Source organism: Rutidosis leptorrhynchoides, chromosome 9, assembly GCF_046630445.1.
Source record: "Rutidosis leptorrhynchoides isolate AG116_Rl617_1_P2 chromosome 9, CSIRO_AGI_Rlap_v1, whole genome shotgun sequence".
Taxonomy (NCBI): Eukaryota; Viridiplantae; Streptophyta; class Magnoliopsida; order Asterales; family Asteraceae; genus Rutidosis; species Rutidosis leptorrhynchoides.
In genome coordinates this window covers 252,948,556-252,958,000 of record NC_092341.1, presented here as the reverse complement: position 1 = coordinate 252,958,000, position 9,445 = coordinate 252,948,556, and positions in this window count along the sequence as shown.

Below are 9,445 nucleotides of genomic sequence, written 5' to 3'. Positions count from 1 at the left end.
ATCAGATTATTATTTCTATTTTTCCCAACAATAAGTTTACTTGTGAGCTATCTTCTTAAAGGGATCTAGAAGGTAGTTGTGATTTCACTAGGTTAGAGCATTAGGATCTTGTGGTAAGAGCTTTTGGTGATTGTGAATTCTTTAAAGGGACGTAAGGGTTCATAAGTAGCGGCTTATCGAGGAGCTAGTGTTGTATCCGGACACTCCAAAGGGTTTGGGGTATCATAGTGAAGAAAACTCTCAATTCGTAGAATTGGGGAGTGGATTAAGGTGGATTAGTTAACATCCACCTGAACCACTATAATTCCTTGTGTTTGTGCACTTTACTTTATTTCATATATAGTCTAACAAACACAAGCATACTATTTTGTTAAAACTAGTTCCTTGGACTTGAAAACAATATCATTGTTGAACACAACATCCACGATCGCATCTACGGTCGACCGAAGGATATCCTAAACCGAAAAAGCTTTAACAAATCAATTTTTGGAACTATTCACCCCCCTCTAGTTCCTACACAAATATTTAACCGCACACGTAACCCATGTACAAAACATGATACACATAACCTGTGTATAAAAATCATTCATATGGTGAACACCTGGTAACCGACAATAACAAAATGCATCTAGAATATCCCCATCATTCATGGACTCTCATCGGACATGATAAAATCGAAGTACTAAAGCATCCGTAAACCTGATGGGGTTTGTTAGGCCCAATAGATCTATCTTTAGGATTCGCGTCAATTAGGGTTTCTGTTCCCTAATTCTTAGATTACCAGACTAAAAAGGGTGATATCTGATATAATAATCTAACCATAGAATGTAGTTTCAATTACTTGTGTCTATTTCATAAAACAGTTATAAAAGCAGTGCATGTATTCTCAGTTCCAAAAATATATATTGCAAAAGCATTTAAAAAGGGAGCAAATGAAACTCACGATACAATATTTTGTAGTAAACATGCATATGACGGCACTGAACAAGTGCAGGGTTGGCCTCGGATTCACGAACTATATTAGTTACATATATATAAAAACATTTAACAAGTTTATATATTAACACCCATAATAAACAAGTGTATATATATATATATATATATATATATATATATATATATATATATATATATATATATTAATAATATACCTTTTATATTCTCAACTTATATGTTATATTAATAATAAGTTATATTTATTCTATATATTTTAAATAGTTAATATATATATATATATATATATATATATATATATATATATATATATATATATATATATATATATATATATATATATATATGTTCAAAATTACATTTATTAATATAAATGTAATAAATACTTTTTAAAATAGTTTAATCCTTTATTTATAATTCAATATAATATATTAGTAATAAAAACGTATATTTTTTTTATAGTAAGTAATATAATTTATATAAATTTTATTTAATAACATTTTAATGAAAAAATATATAGTGATATGAATTATTAAAATATAATTGTATTACTTGTAGTAAATATATCTTTGTATCAAATATTTATAAAATAATTTTAATAATAATAATAATGAACAAAAGTTGTATTATTTTATAAAAATAATAATATTAATCATTTTAGTAATAATAATAATAATACTAATGATATAAATGATAACCATAATTATATTTGCTAATTGTAAATAATAATTTTGATAATTTTTAATAATAAAAATAATAATTCTTAATAGAATGATAGTTTTATTTAAAATGATAAATTTTAAATGATAATTGATAATTACGATGCCTTAATAATAATGATAATAATAATTTTCAATATTAGTAAAAATAATATAAATTATCTTAATAATAATATTTACAAAATATAATAATTATCATAATAATGATAGTAATAATAATATTTTATAAAATGATAATTCTAACAAAAATGATAATTTTTAATAATAATAATCCTAATATGATAATAATAATATTTTATAATAAAAATGATATTTCTATTAAAAATGATAATTTTAATAAGAGTGATAATTTTAATATTAATGCTACTTTTAATAATAATAATAATGATAGAAATATTATAAAATAATAGTTTTTATAAAAATGTTAAATTTTTAATAATAACGATAATTTAATGATAATAATTATAATAATAATTTTTAATAATAATACAAAAATTAATGATAATTCTAATAATGATAATGATAGTAATCATAATAATTAGATAATACTAATATTAATTTTAATGATAATAATAATAATAATAACAATTTTAATAATACTAATACTAATAATAATAATAATAATAATAATAATAATAATAATAATAATAATAATAATAATAATAATAATAATAATAATAATAATAATAATAATAATAATAATAATAATAATAATAATAATAAAAGTGACTAGAGTTATACCATCTTAATCTCATCACCATTGACCCGCTATCCTCAGTGTACCCATAACCTCCTTAGCTGTAACCCATAATTCCAAAGCTTAAACCCGTTTTGAAAACCCGTTTGAGATCACTCGAATAGCACTCCGTCGTAGTATTTTATGTATAATACTAATAATAATAATAATACTAATACTACTAATAATATATTTGGATTAATAATAATAATTAATATAAATAATAAATAAATAAATATGAAGTAATATAAGGATCAGAGAGATTGAGAGATATTGAATGTGAAATGTTCGGCAGAAGTGATCGAGCTATATATGCCAACCTGGAACTCGATCCTCCGCGATCGCAAAATACGTGAGGGAAAAAGGCCCGCGATCACGATGCTGTGCTTTCCAGCTCACACTCAATGATTTCAAGGCTGCCGACAGTTTTATTATATTTTAACATATATATATTTTTTAATTTATATAATTATATATATATATTATATTATATTCACGTGCATAGTTAACCTGTAATTTTTGTTTCGGTGACCTGTACGTTGTTACTCGACTAATGTCCCGGTTTCGATTTTTCGAACAACGTTTCGTACGCTTAGAAAATTTGTATTTTACGTTTTACGACTTGTACCTTTATCAATAATTAGACTTAATCATCGATAAACTATATTACTCGAAGTATAACTTATACATTTGAGTATTTTTGTAACAGCCCGAGTACAACCCATAGTGGATATTGTCCGCTTTGCCCCGACGCACGGTGGCTCACGTTTTTGCTTCTCGGGACTCACCCTCAAAACGCGTCCACTAGAGGAGGTATCCACACCCTTATAAGGGGTGTTTCGTTCTCCTCCCCCACCGATGTGAGATGAGTTCTCACAATTTTGGTCATTTGCTTCATTAAATCATCGTCTCGTTATTTATCAATATATATATAATAATATTATTTTAAATCAAATCATTTTATGACTAAGTTAATATTATATTTTATCACTTTGTAAATTATATATATATATATATATATATATATATATCTTTATTTAAGAATATAAATTGTACATATTATATATAATTGAAATATTTATTTAATAATATAATATTTTAGTTTTTCAAAAATAATTATGTTTCAAAGTTCATTTATAATCGTTTAAATAATAGAAAATATTATGTCATAACACGTTTACGTTTTTGAAACAATAAACATATATATATATATATATATATATATATATATATATATATATATATATATATATATATATATATATATATATATATATATATATATATATATATATATATATATATATATATATATATATATATATATATAATACAATGTTTAATCAAGTTCTTCAAAATTCATAACAAATTATCTTATAAAACGTTTTATTAATTAAGTTCTTTTTAAACTGAAAACATTTTTGGTACGTTAGAAACTAAATCAAATAAATATAATAATTTTGTTTTCCAAACTAAATATATTTAAGATTCATTTTGTTAAAAGGTTAAAATAATGGAAATCGTTATATCATAAAACGTTTTAGAAAAGTAAAATTTTATATACTCATAGTAGGTTTCAATTTTTAAATTACAGTTTGTTGGTGAAGCGTGGGATAAAGTTCAAAGGCCAAATAAACGTATGAAATCATCTTAATGTAAAATGTCTATTTACTTAACTTGTCGGTGTCCAACATCTAAGTTATTTACACTCCACCTTCGTACATTCATATTGAATAAAATGAGAGCTAAAATAGTTATCTTGTCAAAGTCACGAGGAAAATATTGTAAAGAATGAAATTGAAATCAACAGGAATCTCCACTAATCCTTGTCTAACCCTCGATAAATGACACTTTGTTCCTACTTGGAGGTCACTATACCGTTTATTCCGAACATTGTTGAAAAGAACAGATTTCTTAAATCACAGTGGACCCATGACAGAGACCCGTAATCATAACACAATGTATCTGATAATTCAATCATTTGATATTATCTTTTAGTTCCGTCGATAAATATATTAAACATATATTGAAACAAATACGTTCATGTAAAATATTATACATCTAATACTTTGTTAACGTTTTTACTTAATATAACTATATATTATATATACATATCTATATACACATTGTAACATCCCACCTTTTTCTGTTTACTTTTCCGTTTAACTATTTAAATTCCGTTATATGATTATGACATCCCTCGTTAATACGCGTTTTAAAAATATCTCGTTTAGGTAATTCACGCACCCGCAACCGAACTCGAGGGACTAGTTTCGCCAAAGTGCCAAAGAGGTGACTAGCATTTGACTAGTCAACCCACCTCCTCTTTCTTTTCCATTTCATTTTCCTTTTCTTTCTATACTTTCCATTTTTCTCTCAAATCTTCAAACAAAGAATCATCATCTAAATCCAAGCTAGCGGGTGTCTTGCAAAACAAATTACATATTTGGAATCCTTGCAACTTCCTCTTCGATTCCATACCGACTTCATTACATTTGGGTAACTTTCTAAAATCACTAGATTTGGTGTTCTTGATGTTTTTAACTTATAAAGTTGTTAATTAGTGTCTATGGCTCAAGTCTAACATGAATATATGATTTATATGTTCGATTTTGTTATTTGAAGTAACTAGCATGAACATAAACTTTGGTGTGTTTGATTTGGTGATTTGGTTGATTGAATGATGTTAAATGCCATAAATGCATGTATTAAATGTGTTCCTAACATCACTAGTTTCAATTTCATGTGTAGGTTGCTTGAGAAAACTCCATAAACTTGATTAGTGATTTTGGTGAATTTGGGTTAGGGTTTGATAAGCTTGAAATGAATATTTGATGCATTGAATGCCATGAATTATTGTTAGTAAGTAGTTAGTTGTATTGTATGCTCGATTACCTACAAAACGGCATGTTGTATGTATGCATTAAATGCCCGAATCATAAATGTGCACTTATCAAATTTGATTATTAAATGTGTGCATTAATTGATCATTTACTTTGGAAAGCCAATTGTTACAAATAATGTTTTTGGTTGGTGAAATGTATTTAGTTGTGTTCTTTGTCAAATTACCTTTCTAACGATATAAGATACGAGTTCTAAGTATTAGCGGTTTGCGAGTTATGCTTGAAAGTGTTTTGAATTGAGACTTGGACAATTGAGACTGACCAGGTACCAGCTCCCGTGTATTGTCGCGGCGCGGCAATCCTGGGTCGCAGCGCGGCCTAAGCCGTGTTCAGGTTCTGACCTACATGTCAATTATATGAAAAATGTTTGGCACCCTATGGACCTCCGATTCACATGAGACTTGTTCTAACATATTTATATATGAATAAAAATCTCAGAAAAATAGTTCGGGACCCGACCCGAATGTGTTGACTTTTTCGTTGACTTTGACCGACCAAAGTTTGACTTTTTGTCAAACTTAACCAAATGATTATGCAACCTTCCTAACTTGTTTCTATACTTGAATCTTGCATGAAACTTGACAATTTGATTCACATGCTACATAATCGAGTCGTAACGAGCCATAGGACTAATTGAATATCTTTGACCTATCGTGTTTACCATTATTGATACGACCTATTTGTTTAGGTCAAGACTAGCACTATCCTTCGCACACATTGCTTTGTGAAGTACTTTTCATACGTGCACTCAAGGTAAGATCATAGTCCCATCTTTCGAACAACTTTTATGCTTTAAACTATGGGATGAGAAACATATACGTATCATACTTTTACACTTTAAACACAAGTACGAAAACGAACATTCCACGTACGGGTTTGAATGAAAATCCTCAATTCAATTATCATTAGTTACACTTGCAGGGTGTAAACGTGAACTTATATTATGTGATCACATGGGCTTGACGAGCCTCATTCGGACGGTTCGCTACCGTTAGCGGATGAAATATATTTTCGGGTCTAGTATATGTTCTAACACTACGCAAACGGTGCAAAACAGTTAAGTTTGATAATTGGGTGCCCGCGAAACAAATAACAACTTTGGAATGCAAATGATTTAGATAATCATATTATATTAAATCTTGTGGTTCAAATGCAACGTTTACTAAAACACCTATGTTTTCACCAATGTTTTCGTTGACAGTTTTCTATATGTTTTCTCAGGTCCTTGAAAGCTACTTGATACATGCTTCCGCACTCTTTTTGATACTTGCTTGGATGTCGAGTATACATGCATAGTTGGAGCGTCTTTTGACTACTTTAAATTGTGTCGCATAGGTTTCATTCGTACGTTAAACATTGTAATGTAACTAGTCTTTTGAACTACATTTGTAAACTTGATACATCCTTTTTCTTATGAAATGAATGCGACATATTTTGGTCAAACGTCATGATAAAGACTTATGACCACGCAACGGGACCTAAGTAGTCGGCGCCGTCAAACATGATTTGGTCGGGTCGCTACAGATGGTATCAGAGCGTTGGTTGTAGGGATTTAGAGTCATTGGTGTCAACCCCGAGTCATAGGGTACATTAGTGAGTCTAGACTACAACCGGCATATAGACTTGAAGTAGGAATTACTTGACTACTTGTGCATTATACTCGAACTCGTCTATCATATCTAATTCTTATTCAATCTTAATCTCACGTTACTTGATTTAATTGACGCGCCACCTTGACTATATGAATTAGTGTCAAATGCACATATGAATTAGGGTAATATAATTTCCGAGATTATATTACGGTGACTCATATGAACATTCCGACATTATGACATAAAGAATTTAAGGCGAGTCAAGGAAAATTTCTCCCTATCCTTATTCCATATCATGGTTAGTATTATTAAGAATACTAATCAACGGTATTCTTGTGTTTTGAAGGAACAATGCCTCTTCGTCGTGTGCCACTCCATGAGACTCCCGAACAAGCTCTATAACGAATGATAGCCACCACCGTGGAAGCGGCCATGGCCGATCACTCCTCCAACAATAACAACAACCACAACAACAACAATCAGGGGGCCGGTAACTCAAGTGAAGGGTGCTCCTACAAAGCCTTCATGGGGTGTAAACCTCACACTTTTGATGGAACCGGGGGACCGGTTGTACTCACTCGATGGTTCGAACAAACGGAAGCCGTTTTTAGCATAAGCGGTTGTCGAGACCAAGATAAAGTCAAATAGTCCACCCACACCTTTGCCGGTATCGCCCTCACGTGGTGGAACATGTATGTACAATCTGAAATGTCCCGTTCTTATTGATTAAAAAACGTTCCATATTAATTGATTTCGTTGCGAGGTTTTGACCTCTATATGAGACGTTTTTCAAAGACTGCATTCATTTTTAAAACAAACCATAACCTTTATTTCATAAATAAAGGTTTAAAAAGCTTTACGTAGATTATCAAATAATGATAATCTAAAATATCCTGTTTACACACGACCATTACATAATGGTTTATAATACAAATATGTTACATCGAAATCAGTTTCTTGAATGCAGTTTTTACACAATATCATACAAACATGGACTCCAAATCTTGTCCTTATTTTGGTATGCAACAGCGGAAGCTCTTAATATTCACCTGAGAATAAACATGCTTTAAACGTCAACAAAAATGTTGGTGAGTTATAGGTTTAACCTATATATATCAAATCGTAACAATAGACCACAAGATTTCATATTTCAATACACATCCCATACATAGAGATAAAAATCATTCATATGGTGAACACCTGGTAACCGACATTAACAAGATGCATATATAAGAATATCCCCATCATTCCGGGACACCCTTCGGATATGATATAAATTTCGAAGTACTAAAGCATCCGGTACTTTGGATGGGGTTTGTTAAGCCCAATAGATCTATCTTTAGGATTCGCGTCAATTAGGGTGTCTGTTCCCTAATTCTTAGATTACCAGACTTAATAACAAGGGGCATATTCGATTTCGATAATTCAACCATAGAATGTAGTTTCACGTACTTATGTCTATTTTGTAAATCATTTATAAAACCTGCATGTATTCTCATCCCAAAAATATTAGATTTTAAAAGTGGGACTATAACTCACTTTCACGGATTTTTACTTCGTCGGGAAGTAAGACTTGGCCACTGGTTGATTCACGAACCTATAACAATATATACATATATATCAAAGTATGTTCAAAATATATTTACAACACTTTTAATATATTTTGATGTTTTAAGTTTATTAAGTCAGCTGTCCTCGTTAGTAACCTACAACTAGTTGTCCACAGTTAGATGTACAGAAATAAATCGATAAATATTATCTTGAATCAATCCACGACCTAGTGTATACGTATCTCAGTATTGATCACAACTCAAACTATATATATTTTGGAATCAACCTCAACCCTGTATAGCTAACTCCAACATTCACATATAGAGTGTCTATGGTTGTTCCGAAATATATATAGATGTGTCGACATGATAGGTCGAAACATTGTATACGTGTCTATGGTATCTCAAGATTACATAATATACAATACAAGTTGATTAAGTTATGGTTGGAATAGATTTGTTACCAATTTTCACGTAGCTAAAATGAGAAAAATTATCCAATCTTGTTTTACCCATAACTTCTTCATTTTAAATCCGTTTTGAGTGAATCAAATTGCTATGGTTTCATATTGAACTCTATTTTATGAATCTAAATAGAAAAAGTATAGGTTTATAGTCGAAAAAATAAGTTACAAGTCGTTTTTGTAAAGGTAGTCATTTCAGTCGAAAGAACGACGTCTAGATGACCATTTTAGAAAACATACTTCCACTTTGAGTTTAACCATAATTTTTGGATATAGTTTCATGTTCATAATAAAAATCATTTTCTCAGAATAACAACTTTTAAATCAAAGTTTATCATAGTTTTTAATTAACTAACCCAAAACAGCCCGCGGTGTTACTACGACGGCGTAAATCCGGTTTTACGGTGTTTTTCGTGTTTCCAGGTTTTAAATCATTAAGTTAGCATATCATATAGATATAGAACATGTGTTTAGTTGATTTTAAAAGTCAAGTTAGAAGGATTAACTTTTGTTTGCGAACAAGTTTA